This window comes from Chenopodium album, chromosome 1 (genome assembly GCF_948465745.1).
Source record: "Chenopodium album chromosome 1, dcCheAlbu1.1, whole genome shotgun sequence".
In the NCBI taxonomy this organism is placed as follows: Eukaryota; Viridiplantae; Streptophyta; class Magnoliopsida; order Caryophyllales; family Amaranthaceae; genus Chenopodium; species Chenopodium album.
This window is the reverse complement of record NC_137834.1, coordinates 20,651,993-20,669,194: the sequence shown is the minus strand read 5'-3', so window position 1 is coordinate 20,669,194 and position 17,202 is coordinate 20,651,993. Positions and strand designations below refer to the sequence as shown.

Here is a 17,202-nt window from a genome sequence, read left to right as displayed (position 1 = left end):
AGATGCGTATGCAAGAAAGACTCCCGAATCAGATCGCCAGTCAAGAAGGAACAACAATTTTCCTAGAAGGGATCATCGATTCAAGCCGTATTAGCGTTCCCGCTTTGAGGAGGGATCAGTCAATGCTGTCGAAGAAGAATTTTCTGATTGGAGGGAAGATCCTGAACTCCTACCTAAGTTACATGAGTATTGCTTCAATGTTAATCCTTTAGGAGTAATTAGGACCCTAAATAAGATGGGAGATACTATGCAATGGCCTAGGAAGAGTGACAGGCATGGAGAAAAGAAAGATCCATCCATATAGTGTGATTTCCATTCAGATATCGGCCACACTACTGATGAATGTGTCGCGCTCAGAAAGGAAGTTGCATACCTGTTGAAAAAAGGCTACCTCAAAGAGCTCCTGTCATATAGATCTAAAGCTTCAGGGAAAGAAAGAGAATCTAAGCAAGGAGGTCCTCCACCTCTGCCTCCAATTGTAAAAACCATCTGTTTCATATCAGGAGGATCAGAAGTATGTGGTTTAACATACTCAGCAGCAAAGCGACATGCAAAGGAGAGTAATAAGGATCAACCTGACAAGAAGGAGAAATCCAAGATAGATATTCACATCATGTTTGAAGAAAGCGATGTAGTAGAAGGCCATCATGACGGCTTAGTGATTTCACTCCCAGTTGGAAACTGCATGATCAAGCGAATCCTAGTTGACAATGGAAGCTCTGCAAACATCATCATGCTTGACACTCTGAAACATATGAACATAGACGAAAAGAACATCGACAACAAGTCAACAATGTTAGTGGGGTTCAGTGGGGAAACCAAGAAGACAAGTGGAGAGATTACATTGGCCACATACGCAAAAGGAATCAACCTACAGGTCAAATTCCTAGTGATTGACACTCTGTCTTCGTACAATATGATCTTAGGCAAACCTTGGATACACGAGATGAAGGCCATCCCCTCTACGTACCATCAAGTCATTAAGTTTCCTACTAAGTAGGGTATCAAAGAAATCAGAGGAGATCCTAGGGAAGCTAAGGAATGTTACAAGATCGCACTGAAAGCAACATCTGCAGAAAAGAGTTCAGCATAGCAATCAGAGGGTCAACTGGGCCAAGAAAAGTTGAGCATAGCAGAAGAACAAGAAGCTACAGAAGTCCAATTGAACCCCAGACATCGAGACCAAAAAGTTAGAATAAGATCAGAATTGAAGTCAGAACTCAGACAACAAATATATGAATTTTTAGAAGAGGAAAAAGATGCATTCGCTTTGACCCATGAAGACATGAAAGGCATCTCTCCAGAGGTAATTACTCACAAGTTGAATGTAGATCCACTACATACACTAGTAAAGCAGAAGAGAAGGAAATTTGCGCCAGAAAGGAACAAGATTATTAATGAGGAAATCCAAAACCTATTGAAGACTGGAAAGATCAGAGAAGTAAAGTACCCAGAATGGCTCGCTAATGTAGTAGTAGTCGGGAAGAAGAACGGAAAATGGCGAATCTGTATAGACTTCACAGATATCAACAAGGCATGCCCAAAGGATCCGTTCCCTCTACCTCATATTGATGCCATGGTAGACGTCACAGCAGGGCACGAGCTACTATCCTTCATGGACGCGTACAGTGGTTACAATCAAATCCTCATGCACAAGGATGACCAAGAGAAAACCGCTTTCATTACTAGTCAAGGAATATACTGCTACAAGGTAATGCCTTTTGGATTGAAGAACGCAGGAGCAACATATCAAAGGTTGGTGAACAAGACGTTCGAAGAGCAAATAGGGAATACAATAGAGGTCTACATAGACGACATGGTAGTTAAGTCCAAAAAGGCAGAAGATCACGTTAGAGACCTTAGAGAAGCATTTGCCATCCTGAAGTAGTACGGCATGAAGTTGAACCCTACAAAGTGCACATTTGGAGTACAGTCAGGAAAGTTCCTAGGATACATGGTTACGCAAAGAGGAATAGAAGCCAGCCCAGACCAAGTCAAAGCCATCCTAAACCTAGAGAGACCAAAGTCGAAGAAGGACGTACAAAGCTTAACAGGGAAAATTGCGGCACTGAATAGGTTCATTTCGAAATCTTCAGACAAGAATAGAGCCTTTTACGAAGTACTGAAGAAGAATAAACAATTCAAGTGGGAGCAGGAGCACGAAGAAGCATTTCTGAAGCTGAAAGAATATTAGGCCAACCTGTTGATTCTATCTAAGCCTAAAGAAGGAGAGCCACTCCAGTTGTACCTCGCAGAGTCTGAAGGGACGATCAGCGCAGTCCTCACAAGAGAAGAGGACAAGGAGCAATTCCCAATCTACTACGTAAGCAAGACCCAACTCAGTGCGGAAACGAGGTATGCGTCATTAGAGAAGATCATTTTAGCCTTATTTACTGCTTCAGTAAAGTTACGCCCATACTTTGAAAGCCACTCTATACGAGTACGCACCAACTACCCCATCAAAGTTATCATGAGAAAGCCAGAAATGTCAGGAAGGATGGAGAAATGGGCCTTACATCTAAGCAGGTACGATATACAGTACGAGCCCAGGACAGCAATCAAATCACAAGCCTTGACAGACTTTGTAGCACACTTCAGCCCAACTCTTGAGGAAGAAGCACAAAAAGAAGTATTGGCATTACAGGAACCAAAAGCTACACAGAAATGGATACTCCATACAGATGGCGCAGCAAACATACGTGGAGTGGGCCTAGGAGTAGTACTGACATCACCCCAAGGAGACAAGATAGCACAGGCAATAAGGTGCAACTTCAAGGCCACTAATAATGAAGTTGAGTACGAAGCGCTAATTATAGGATTAACAATTGCAAAGGACATGAAGATACAACATCTAGAGGTAATTTCAGACTCCTTACTCATGGTAAATCAAATCAATGGAGAATATGCAGCAAAGGATACCAGGATGATAGCCTACCTGGAAATCACAAAGAAGCCCATTAAGGAGTTCAAGGAATTCAAGATAGATCAAGTACCCAGAAACTTGAGCACTGAAGCAGACGCCCTAGCAAACTTGGGATCAAACATCAACCCAGAAGAATTCGGAGCTATCCCCCTAGTGCACGTACTCTCTCCAGCCATAGAAAAAGAATCGACTGCGAGCATTTATGAAGTTCAAGAAAACCCTACAGAGAAAGAAGGCAACAGCTGGAAAACACCTCTGAAAGAATACCTCTTGGGCATGACGAAACCACCAGGGAAAGTAGCAACTGAAGCACTTGCTCAAAAAGCCTCCAAGTACTGCCTAATCAGCAATGTACTCTTTAAGAAATTCGCAGCAGGCCCCTTCTTACGATGCCTAGAAGAAAAGGAAGCACAGCATGTCTTACAGTCTTTACACAGTTGAGAATGTGGAAATCATTCTGGAGGAAGGAATTTAGCCAACAGAGCACTTAGAATGGGTACTACTGGCCCAGCATGAGAAAGAACGCAGCAATATTCGCCAAGAAGTGCCTAGCATGCCAGAAACACGCACCCTTGACACACAAGCCATCAGAAGAGCTACATCCAACACTGACACCTTGGCCATTCATGAAGTGGGGAATGGATATAGTGAAACTACCTCCATCATCAGGACAAAGAGTATACTTCCTAGCAATGACAGACTACTTTTCAAAATGGATTGAAGCGGAAGCATACAAGGACATCAAGGATAAGCACGTCATATCGTTTATAAAAAGAAACATCCTAAGTAGATTCGGGGTACCAGTAGAGATCATTACAGACAATGGATCCCAGTTCATCAGCAATAAGACTACAAAGTTCCGTAAGGAATAGAACATCTCCCTCGTCACGTCTACACCTAGGTACCCACAAGCAAATGGACAGGCAGAGTCAAGCAATAAAGTCCTTATAGGTAACATGAAGAAAAGGCTGGAAGGAGCAAAAGAAAATTGGGTAGACGAACTACCCAACATATTATGGGCAGACAAAACAACTCCAAAAGGCGCTACAGGCCACACCCCATTCTCGTTGGTATACGGATGTGAATCAGTGATCCCAATAGAGGTAGATCGAGGTCCCCACAACAAGGTACGAGTTAATGACAGAAGAAAGGAATCAAGCAAAATTAATTCACAACCTAGACACAGTGGAAGAACTTAGAGAAGACACAAAAATGAGAATGGCAGCATATCAGCAAGAAGTAGCAAAATCCTTAAACAAGAATGTCAGAACAAAAGTCTTCAAGCTGGGAGATTGAGTTCTCAGAAAGGTATACGAAAATACCAGGGAAGTAAACGCAGGGAAATTAGCACCCAACTGGGAAGGACCTTATGAGATCATTAAGGTGGTAGGCAATGGAGCCTACAGACTCAGAAATGCAGAAGGAAAAGAGGTACAACGAAGCTGGAATGCAGCGCACTTAAAGCTATATCATTTCTGAAGAGCGAAGGTACGTAATTACCATTTCAATTTTGTCTCTAGCTTTTTACAAAAAACCAAAAAAAAAGAAGAAGAAAAACAGAAAAACGCAAAAATCTCCAACAACCAAAATCAGCACGAAAAATACTCCTCTCTACTCACACTTTGTCAATTCAATTTATGATCATTACGAGTACTGACTTTGGCATCGGAGGGTCATTGGGGAAACCCACGGCCACCCCTCACGTTATTCTGTTTTGCAAGGAACAACACCTACACTACTAGGCAAGAGCGCAACAAGTCATCACAAGAGCAAGGGTTAGTCATCCCTACAAGGAACAAACCAACAAGAAAACACATGTAAGCAACACTACATTTATATTAAAACTGTAATACAACATTAATACAACAAGGATACAGTACGAAACATATATACAGATCAACATAGCGAAAGAGGAAGAATTACTTAGTTACAAAGCAACAAAACAAACAAATTATCCAACTACAAAAGTGTAGCACAAAGACAAAATAAAATTATCCAACTGCACCATTGAAACTAAGGCAGTAAAAACAAACATCCTTCAAAGTTAACAATTTTTTTAAAAGGTGACACAACACCATTGAAACTAATTCTCGTCCATGTTATCATCAGGGACCACTTCCTCAGCAACATACTTCGTACTCACCGGGACATCCCTAACCTCGGCGTTATGAGGAGAATTCACTTCCTCATTAGCATAGCTCGGCAACAATGTGCCAGGAGCAGCAGCCCCTGCAGGAAACGCAATCTCAAAGGCAGCCTTATCAGCATCATAATCCCAGGCCTCATGCTTTCCTTGCTGAAACTCCCCCATCATTTCAAGACGAGCCTTCCCAAAGTAATACGCTGCAGCATCAACAACCTCGTTTACAGCCTCCTTCAAGGTTTTCTTCAGCCCATCACGTTCAGTAATGCATTCTCTATGCCTAGCACGTTCAGCCTTCAGAGCATCAGTAGCAGCCTTGTACTTGTCAGAAAGGGCATCACGCTCCTTCTTCCTAGCCTCATACACCCGAGTAAACTCTGACACTTTGCCTAGTACGCCTAAACAAGACTGAAGGCTCTGCAGAATACGGAATCATGTAAGAAATGCGCAACCCGATATAATCATGTTTATTAAATTTTTGTTTTTTTTCGGAGTATACCATACCTGGAAAGACTGCACAGCAGCCTCTTGAGAAAGGTCAGCAAAAGTCTGCGAGGACTGGCGATCCTTGAAGGACGGAAACAGTAGGGTATCAACATGCGGAGCCAAGGAATCAAAAGAGAAATCAGCAGCATCAACATCAATAAGCACCTCCAACTTCCCCTTAAGGCCAGTACGAGGTGGAGGTGGAGGAGGACCGCTCTTTGGAGCAACCGTTTTGAGAGGAACGACTTTGTAGTTTAAGGAGAGGAGCGATGTTTAAGGCGACCTAAGAGAGAGGACGAGCTAAGAAGGTCATGAGACCTTAGTGACCTCAAAGTATCTACAAGGAGCATGGCAGAATTCTAAAGGGGATACAGCAAGGAACATAACAAACACACTCAGCAAGGTACATAACCACCTCAGAAAGGACAAACAAACTGGGAACCGACTAAATTATTAACAAGGGCAAAACAGACTTGCAACAAGATACATCTACAGGGAATGACACAACAAAAAATCACAAGCACATCAGAAAAGAGAAAAACATACCTTGAGACATAGTTGGGGCAACTTTCTGCTCAGAATCAGAATCGTCCAAGGACTTGATCTGGATAACCGCCTCTGACTGCGTCAATTTGATGAAAGATCTCTCGTCTGCACTCAACTCATACAACTTGTCTATCAGGGACGGAGACTGAGGACGCTGCTTCAATTTACTCACTACAACCATCAAACAAATAAGCCCAAATCAACAAAGAAGGAGAGCAAAACACAAGGATATAAGGAAACAAAATACCTTCAGCCTCAACAGTGTCAATAAAAAAATCCTCACAAAGAAGAACTTGTGATATCACTTCTTGTCAAACGCTTTCCCCAAGTCAGTCACCAAAGGACCAACACCATCTTTCAAACGAAGACCAACCCGACCCTTACCACTGGTCCTAATAGTATAAGGATAACACAAATCCCGCACATCAAGTTCTATACCCAATTTTGCACTCAACAAATCCAAAATTCTCAAAACGCTCCAAGTTTGGGGCAATAACTGACAAGGCGAAACCCTAACCCTAGAAAGAAATTGACGAACAAGAGAAGAAAAAGGGAAAGTATGCCCAATTGCGAAGGGATACTCAAAGAAGCACACCCAACCAGGGGCAGTCCAGTCAGCCCTCTCCCTAGAAGACGGGATTTTCACCACAACCCCATCAGGGAATCGCGCAACAGCAGCGATGTTCTGAACTTCTTCTTTCGTCATGGTGGAAGGATAAACATCCTTAGCAGGGAAGACGTTCTGCGCTACCAAGGACGGCTTTTTCACACCCTCATCCACCCCAGCAAACACCACTTTTACATGATCATCCATCAAAAAACAAAAAGTAAACAATGAAGTAAAGAAACAGAGGAAACAGAGAAGAGAGAGAAAATACCTGATGAAAATTGAAATTGGCGCAAAGCAATGAAGTGATTAGACAAGAGCCTGCACACCCAATAAATATCAAAGAAAGAAATAAACCGCCATGTACAGTTATCGAGGAAGTTGCTTTAAAACCACCACCACGTTTCCTATTTTGCTAACTGTGGGAATAATTTCTAAAAATTCAAAATCCTTCTAACAGCTTTTTTAGGTAATTTTCACTTTCAATACTTGAAAATAAAAATTAGGGGCAATTGTTGGGCCCGTATTATCACACGACCCATTGTACTTAGGGCACCAGTCCAAGATCAATAAATCAGCAAAAATACGCAAAACGGCTTGATTGGAATAAACAAGGAAAGCTGCATCAAGCGTATCAATCAAGGAAATACTTGCCAAAGATACACCTACAGAGCAGGAAACAAGATAAATCAAGAAGATCCTATACATTTGAAATATATTCTGAATATATTTGTAAACCCTAGAGATCCCTAGGTATAAATAAGAAGAATTAGGCATTTTAACACTCATGTACGTTCGCATATACTTAAATATAAACAATTTGCTCTACGGAATTGCATCCCTACTGAACAAGGAGGCCTATCCTTACTCAGTATAGTATCTCTAAACTCATCTTCTTTATGTAATTGAATATTTATTGTTTACTTATTGATTACTTATTGATTTATCATCGTTCTTAGTTGTTTTATATGCTATTGGTAGAATGATTGTTATTACTCCTCAAACCTAGCAAATTCTTAGATGTCCTTATTGAGATTTGCCTAAACAGTCAAGTAAAAAAGAACGGAGGAAGTAACAGAAATATATTCACATATTCACATATCTTAACAGTGCTTGATGCATGTAAAATTACTGCAATCCTATGATAACTTTATTTAAACAAACCGCAACTAATTCTTTCTGTTTCATTTTCATTTACTAAAAAGTTAGCTTGTTATGCTGCATTTTTTTTTCTCCTGAGTTGTCTAGTTATGTCCTGCTGCATCTTTTATTGGAATTAGATTGAACAATGATCGTTTCATAATTTGGCTACAACACTAGTTGATGAATTTTTTTTTTCCAGATGGGGGTGAGGGAAATTGCTGAACTATATAAATGCAAATCATCTTTGTACGACATTGAAGAGTATCGAAAACACTCTGGAATAGATTCTGTTAGCTCAACTTGTTTTGGAGCTGCAAGGATCGCAGAATTACTTATTGATGATGGTCTTGATTTTGATAACAAGTATGACATTGAGTGGCATAAGAGCTATGTGCCTTTTGTTGGGAGAATATTACGAATTGAGTACTTGGTAGGAAATTTTTTTGATGAAGTAAGAACATTTTGGCCCTTTATTAGTTTATATTTTTTGAACTTTCCTCTGTCTAGTATGTTATTTCCAAGCATTTTTAGTACAAATATGGGAAAAAATGACAATTTTTTCACACATTTTTAAACATGAATCTTATAGTTTTTGGTTTCACATTCTTGTTTATATTCTCAATCCTTGCATACGTAACATTTCTCTGATTTATAAGTATATTTTTGTGTTGGGATATTATAGGACTTGCCTGATGGAGCTGTATGGACACTGAACAAGTTTACTGAAGTTTTTGTTGAAAAACTAAAGTCATATCCTTTGCATTTATAATTTATTATCCTTATGTTTATTTTACGGTAACTTGAATGATTATTATGACAAGATGAATATGCCTTTTCAATTTCTGTAATGAGCTTCGCTGACCTTCTTCCACATTTGCCCCACAGTGGTTGGATTGAAAAGTATAGCTGCATATCGTGGTGGTCTAGAAATCGATCCATATATCAGCGAAAAGAATGCTGAAAATGGCCTGTCTGAAGTTTTAAGGGGTGAGTGAAGCCTGAGAGATGTCATATTTTTCATAACCAACATACATACTTACATCTATGTCTATTCTACCTTTCAGTTGGGAAGCCTGTCCGGATTGCAAATAAGAAGTTAATTGACTATATCTTTATTCGTAGTTTGGAGGTTGCTTTGCACTTTGACTTGCCAATCCAAATACACACAGGGTATTTTCATACTTAATAAGTCAATTACTCTGATTATTATAAATACATATTTCCTATGTTCCTTATATGCTGAAAATGGTGGTAGTATGTTGAAGTGTTGTATTGCTCTAGTTTACATAGTACATCTCTCATGGAAGCACCATTTACAATTTGAGTTTCTAGTATTTTACTTCCTCCATTCCTCTAATATTGCAACATAATTACATGAGGGTTGGCCATTTCCCCATGCGTTAACTACAATAAGAAAAAAGAAAAGTACACCTATGTGAGTAAAGTTGGAATTTCATAAGCACCGTCCCAACACAGAGATGTTGCAATAGCTGTCCTTTCTTAAATAATAGTTGTTGCTGTATTAGGGGATCAGAGGAAGTAAAACTAATTTTAGGTGCTTTGGTGTGTTCTTTATTGTCTGCTAACAATTTTTCTTGTAAGATAAACTTGTTATTTTTTTTAATATTCTATAATATTCTTTGCACTAAGATTGCATTTGATATTGGCCATAGATTTGGAGACAAAGATCAAGATTTAAGGACATCAAACCCGCTTCATCTTCGTAAGGTACTTGAAGATGCAAGATTTGACAAATGTCAATTTGTTCTGTTACATGCTTCCTATCCATTTTCAAAAGAAGCATCATACTTGGCAAGTGTTTATCCCCAGGTATCATTTATGCCACTAAACTTATTTCCTTTCATACCATAGCTAAATTATAAAAGTGTTAGTTAAGCTTTTCTTAATGTACTAGGTCTACCTTGACTTTGGATTGGGACTTCTCTTACTCAGCTACAATGGGATGAAATCTACAGTTAAAGAGTTACTGGAGCTGGCTCCCATAAAAAAGGTGATGTGTTTACAAGGACCGTGTGCTACAGAATTGAGTTCTTGTAAAGATGACACTTGATATATTACATTATATGTTACATTGGGGTATTTTCTACAGGTGATGTTCTGATGTTCAGCACTGATGGTTATGCATTTCCTGAAGCATTTTACCTAGGTGTGTTCATCTTTGGTTAAATTCAGATCAAATTTTTTATTTTCAAGTTAATTCTTACAGTATTCATGCACTACAATGGACCACATATATGAGATATATCAATAAGTTCATATTTGTCCATATATATTTTTCTTTTTTGACATATGGGGCACTGTAAAATTAGGAATTAGAGTTGAGTCTATTAAACGGCCAATTGACCACATTGGTATAAAAGTTAACACCTTTGTGACAGATTGGTATAAAATTTATTGCCAGCGACATATTGGTATAAAAGTAAACAGTTGCTGACATATTGGTATATAAGTTAACAAATTGTGACATTTACCCCTATTATGTCGTCGGAGTATATACGTAGTTTACACGCGCTTATTTTAAGTGTTAAAAACTTTTATATGCTCTATACTTTTTAAACTAATTTAAAAAGATTATGAAGTAATATCCAAAAAAAAATATGATAATCCAATAGTGAAAAAGAAGGGGAAAACGAACAAGAGAGCCAATATGAAGTAACTAGTACCTTTTGTATGTATTTTTTGTTTAACACCAGCTTAATAAGAAGTAATTGCTATTTTAAGGTGTTGGTTGAACTAGTAAGGCTTGGCAATAGCTTATTAATATGATATGATCTTCTCTTTTGCATTTAATGTAAAATTATGGATGCATGTAAGGATTGATTCATCAAAGTTATTGATTTAATTAAATATTTTTTACTGATGCTTTTTTAATGGTATAATTTAATTTAACATGATATCACTATTCATAACATAGAATTTTTGATAATTTACTTATGATTTTGTTTCTATTTTGGGTCATTGATTTAATTGTCATGCATCTCATATAGCAGCATAGGAGCTGTACACTTATTTCTTTTGGAATAACAAGGTTAATTGTATTAGAGATGTAGTTTGGCCATTTTTAGTTAAGGTTTCAAAAGGTAGTCGAAAGTTCTCACATTTTCCATTCAACCTTATAGGTGCCAGGCGAGCACCTGAGGTTATCTTCTCAATTTTACGTGATTCTTGCATTGATGAAGATCTAACAATGCCTGAAGCATTGGAAGCAGCCAAGGACCTTTTTGCTGAAAATGCAATTCAGTTTTACAAGATCAAACAGAGTGTTAAATTGGACCCAACTAAAGCCATAACTTATAATAATAGAGAGACTACAATTATTTTGCCATTTTGCCAAAAAGTCATAGTACTTTAGTCCGTATAATCTGGATCGATACTTCAAGTCAATGCAGATGTCGTGTAAGTTTTAAAAGTTTTCTTTAGAAATTAATTGAATTTGTGGTTTCTTGCATCATTATTATATTTAAGTTCTGCTTGTTAAAGAGGATATTCATGCCTTATAGGTTTCAGTTTTAGATTAAAGTACCATTTGAGTGACCAATTTTCATTGAACTATGGAGTAATAAATAACAAGCAGTTCCAGACTATATATTGAACCTTACTTGTATGTACTATAACTCTTTCACCAATGAGTTGCCCCGCTAAATTTTTATGGGATTGCTTAGACATTCTAAGTATTTTCATCTTTACCTATATGAATGAATATACATATTTGCACATGAAACAAATAGTTTTACAACTATACTTGTCTAATATTACTCTCAACAAAGTTCTTAGCTCTACTAACTCTAGTTTTCTCTCACACACATTATAAATTATAACTCTTACTATATGCATAGATACCTAGGTTCATGATTTTAAACTTAGATCTTTCTCTTGTTTTTCTCTTAAATTGTAGCATACTCAATTATCAGTCCAACTTTGGTAATAGTCTGTACTGGTTCATATTCTTTCTTTGCTCAGAATTTCTGAGAGTTTTTGTGCAAAGATTATTTGTTGGCCTAGCTTGTGAATTTGTTTTGTTCTTTTGTTTATTTTTATGTTTAAAAAGTACCCCTTTTTAGGCAATTTTTATGTATTAAAGACCTCATTAGCAATTAACTTGTGAAATTTTAAGCCATAAAATGTAGAGGCTGTGTTAAAGTCAAGCTGCATATAGATTTAATCATTTAATATACTCCCTCCGTCCTTTTTTGATAGTCCCTTATGGGCATTTTTCACGGAAATTAATAAACACAAATAAGAGTAGTTAAAGTACATTAAAAAAATAAATTGACATTGGGTATGCAAAAAAAAGTAGAGAGAGAAAGCAATAAAAGTATATGGGAAAATAAAATTTACATGAGAAAGAAAAATTTGCACAAATATTGTTGCAAATTGGAGGGAATTTTGGTAAAAATTTGATATTAATGGTTGTTGGAAAAAACAAATGGGTTAACATTTTAGGATTAATATTTATCCTAAGGGACTATTAAAAGGGGACGGAGGGAGTATAACACACTTATATGCTGAATATGAGATTTAGTTGGTGTATATTATTGAATCAATTGATTAAGGTTTTGTAGCTTGTATCCCTTGTATGTTTTGTTCCTGGTATATACTTATCGTCTATTTAAGAGTTTCTTCATATCTTAATGATATAGTACTTTGTCCTCCTAATGTAACCTCTTTCTTTAAACTCTATCCTTTTTGCAATCTTGAAACTAAAAAGTATTTATTATTGAAAATTTCATTTGCATACACCAATTGTAGCTTAGTAAATTAAATACATTTTTACATCATGATAATCTTATGGAAAATTTTCAAAAAACCACCCGAAAATGTGATGAATTTCTAACTAACCACCCAAAAAAAAATTTATTTTAAAATACCACCCACTAAATTAATTTTTTGCTCAGATTCCCACCCAATTTGAAAATCCGGTGGTTTTTTAGCTTGTGGGGCCCACATAACGGCTATTAACGGCTAGTTTATGCTTTTATTTGTTTTCTTCCCCCGATTTTTCCTATAAAAGTGTATTCCTTATTCAATTTTTGCTCCTAAACAAAATTTTTCCCCAAATTACACATAATTAAGCTTGCTTCTAATTGCATTTGCATCTACAGCAACGACATAACTTGAATTCGCACAAGGTAATCTCAATTATCTGGAAAAATTAGGGTTCTTGCAAAATGTTAATTGGGGAATTTGTTGGATTCATTAATTAGGGTTTTTGCATGTACACGATTTAATTGTGATATTTTGTCAATTAGGGTATGTGGTAGTACTGAATTGTGGTTTTTCCTTTCAATTACAGTTAAGTTTACTTTATTTGTAACCTTGTTCTTTGTGTTTGTTTGTTGTTGTAATTGTTGTGGTAGAAATGGAGGAGAATAAGATTGTTCTCAGCTTTAAGTATTTAAATGTAACTATAGACATTGAATATGAAGTAGGCAGAAGTAACTTGCTGGATACTGCTATAGAATTTGATGATCAACTTCGTGAGATGGATGATCCATTAGAAGGATCAGTTGAACTGCTGCACCCTACATTCCAGTATGTGTATAAAGGGAAGTTTAGGAATTTAGAAGATAATGGGGATGTGTTCAAGATGATTAGGAGGTTACCTAATAAGGAGGTGTACACCATACATGTTGGGACCACAGATGATCCTAGGTTTTTGACTGACTGTATGTTGGAATACAGGATGAAACACAATGGTACATGGCCCCCCCTAGTTACCCTCATTATGGAGGGCAACTACCACAGTGAGTATGTGTGATTGAGGATATGTTAATGTGGTTGAATGTTCGTTTAATTGATGTAATTTGTTGGTTAAACTAACTGAGTACTGTTATGCTGTATTGTAGGGATCAAGATGTCATGGAATTACTCATCTCCCACAAACCAGAGGAAATGCAATTGTGGATTACCTTTAGCAAAATTGACTTCTTGGACAAATGAGAACCCTGGGAGGAAATTTAGGGCTTGCAAGTTCTATGACCCTAAAACTGAAACAAGGGGGTGCAAGAGTTTTGAATGGGTGGACAATGAAGATGGTACTGATTGGCAAAGAGATGTCATTAACCAACTGCTCCTTGACAAAAAGTTGATGAAAGGTGAAATCAACTCTTTGAAAAGGGATGTGGATGACTTGACTGGCCAGAAAAGGTGTTTGCTTAATGAGGTTGACACCTTACAACTGAAATGCAAGGCCCTCACTGGTGATAGGAAGAAATTGATCACAAGCAGTGGTTGTGACAACAAGCTCCAAGTTTATTTAGTTGTGTTGTGTTTTGTTTTGTTGGTTGTCCTAGGTTATCTGGTAATGAATAAAATGGTTTAAGTGGGAGGTGGTGTTAAAGCAAGAGTGTTTGTAATGGTACTCTTATGTTATCAATGAAAATAACTTGTTTTAGTTTATCTTATTGTTGTTGTTAGTAGTTGGCATTATTAGTTAGTCAACTGGTTTAAACTACCATCAACTGAATAACTATGAAAATGGTATTAAAAACCAGCAAAATGACCCATATATTTCAACTAATAATGCACTATATCAGTGCTATTGTCAAATTCAAAACATAAGGGACTCAAATAACAATCCAACCACTTATGTCCAAAATACTAATACTTAAACTGTCTTGTAGCTCATATAAAAATACAGCCACATCATTAATGTAGTCAAATTACATTTAGCAAAATCAAATATATGGGTCAGCAGAAGCTACTTCTTAATTCTAAGAGGCTGCTCTGAGCTAACAGCCTACTTCCTAAGTCTAAGAGGCTTCATCTTGGTTCTAGGTGGTCTGGCTGAGGTAGTGGGAGCTGTTGTTACTGATGCTTGAGTGAGCTGGGTCAGCTGATGGTGGTCAGTCTGCTGTTGTTGCTGACTCTGCTGATGCTGACTCTGAGGCTGCTCATGATGCAGAGTCTGCTGACTTTGAGACTGGTGAGTAGTGTGCTGCTTCTTCTGCTGCTCTTCCTGAGGGAACCTCCTATTAGCAATACTATTGGGTCTTGGTGTACCACCAAGGGCACTCTGCACAGCCAAATTAACAATAATTAGGTTGATACTCAACAATAAACACATATGACCCTAAATCACTGCTATTTTGGATATTTTGTACCTTTTTCAAAGCTCTTTCTGCTTTCTTCTTCCTCTGGTCATTCACCCATTCACTCTGCACAGCAGGTCTTCCTCCTTCTTTTTTTTGGGATGAGACAGAAATAGGAGCAACATGTGGGTTTTTGCATGTCTTAGCATAGTGTTCCAATTGCCCACAGTTCTTGCAAGTGCTCCTCCTTTTCAAATGTTGTTGCTCTTACTGGTTACCACCAACCACTTCCCCTTTCTCCAACTTTCTCTTTTTTGACTTTGGCCTCCTAGGCTGAATTTTTACTGCTGGTGGCAGAGGTTGCCTCAGCTTCACCTTCTCCCAGTGATGTGGACCAGGCATAGCTACCACTTCATGCCTGTATGCAAGCACATAAGTGGACACAAGATATGCATCGTCCACATAATCTTCAGGGTCATCCCTCTTGTCCATGATGCATGCATATGCATGCACACATGGGATGCTTGTTAGCTCCCAGTGGTAGCATGAGCATGTTTGTTTGCTGAGATCAACTGTCACTAGGTCTGAGTTCAACTCTACCTCATAAGTATCACCCCTTGAAATCTGCACAATGCAATGTCTAGCAGCAGGTTCTATCCTTTGAAATGTCTTCTTCACATAAGGAACAACCTTTCCTTCCATTTCCTGACAACTCTCCCATTTCTCATGGTTCCTTTTCATCATGTACCTCCTAAGCCACTCCATCTGAGTCAAAATTGGCTTATCCCTTGCTTCTTTGATGACCGCATTAAAAGTCTCATATACATTGTTGAGCAACATGTTAGACTTTGGGAATGGACTAAATGCATGTCTGGACCAGTGTTGAGCTGGGATCTCAGCTAGATATTCATATGCTTCTTCAGACAGAAACTTAATTGATTCCATTGCCACTTCAAAGTCAAACTAAGCAAGAAACACCACACACATCCATCAAATACATATAGTCAGACAACATAAAAACACATAAAAGTTGACTGAAAACATACAATCTAACAGAAACAGATTATACAAATTCCTACAAATTCACAGTCACATAGAAATACAACACATATTTCAGTGTCAAATACATAGTTGCATAACACAGACACATGGATTTAATCAATTAAACACCCATAACAATGTAGAAACATACCAAAGTTGTTGCCCTAGCTGCTTACCAGAACAACTCGTTGAAAGTTGCACCACTAAATTGTAACTTGAAGTTTGCCCATATATGCCCCACACAATACCTTTTGTCTGCATAAGGCACCACCTGCTCCATAGCTTCTAGTAAACCCTATTCAAAAAAGACAACCATAAGATTAGTCAGTTAGCCAATATTAAATAATGAATCTTTAGAATAACAGAAAATAAGTGCAATGTTTAGAAGTATACCTTTTGCCTATCAGACATAAAGGTAAAACCAAGGCTTTGATTTTCATCCTTCAAGGCTTTCATTAAACTCTCTAAGAACCACACCCAAGTGTCTGTGTTCTCAATCTCAACTGTTTCCCACGCAATAGGATATATGTTATTATTGCCATATTTACCAACTGTAACTAGTATTTGACCAGGATAAGGGCCTTTGAGATGGCACCCATCAACTCCAATGAGTGGTCTGCAGCCTGACAGGAAACCTCTTGCCATAGGTGCAAGGCAAATGAACATTCTCAGGAATTGAGGAGGCTCAGGCTGGTCAACTCCTTCTACTACAACATTGCACACAGTACCAGGGCTATACTTAATGACAACCTTCCCATAGTCCCAAACTTTAGCATACTGCTCTACTGCTGATCCATATATCAGCAACTTAGCCCTAGCCCTAGCCATCCAAGCCTTGTTGTATGTAATTTCAATGCTAGTGTCACCTATAACCCTCCTCCTGAAGCTCTTTATTTTCCAGCCTAGATCACTTCTCCAATCCTCAAGGTACTTCTCAGCTAAAAATTCAGCAGTTAGGTTTAAATTGCTCCTAACTCTTAAACACTTGTGCTTCAAATTCAGAATCTTAATCTTCCAATAGTCTTGGTTCACAGACCTCCTTGAAACTACCCTAAAGTGACATCTTCTCCCCCCTACACAAGTACACTTAGGTAGCTTACACTTCTTAGCATTCCACTTGCACTGACACCTCCTTCTGCACTAAATAGTTACTTTGGTACTGTCATTGTGCAAATACCAATACTCATACCTATTCTCAATAGCATGAACCCTTAACACTCTCCTCAGAATTTTGTTGTTCTGGAACTTCTGACCTTTGACC

The 17,202-nt window shown here is 37.9% G+C and overlaps 1 pseudogene; it reads left to right on the top strand.

The window, feature by feature from the left end:
- Positions 1–17,202, top strand: part of LOC145629211 (protein fluG-like) — a 155,318-nt pseudogene that overhangs the window by 108,955 nt on the left and 29,161 nt on the right.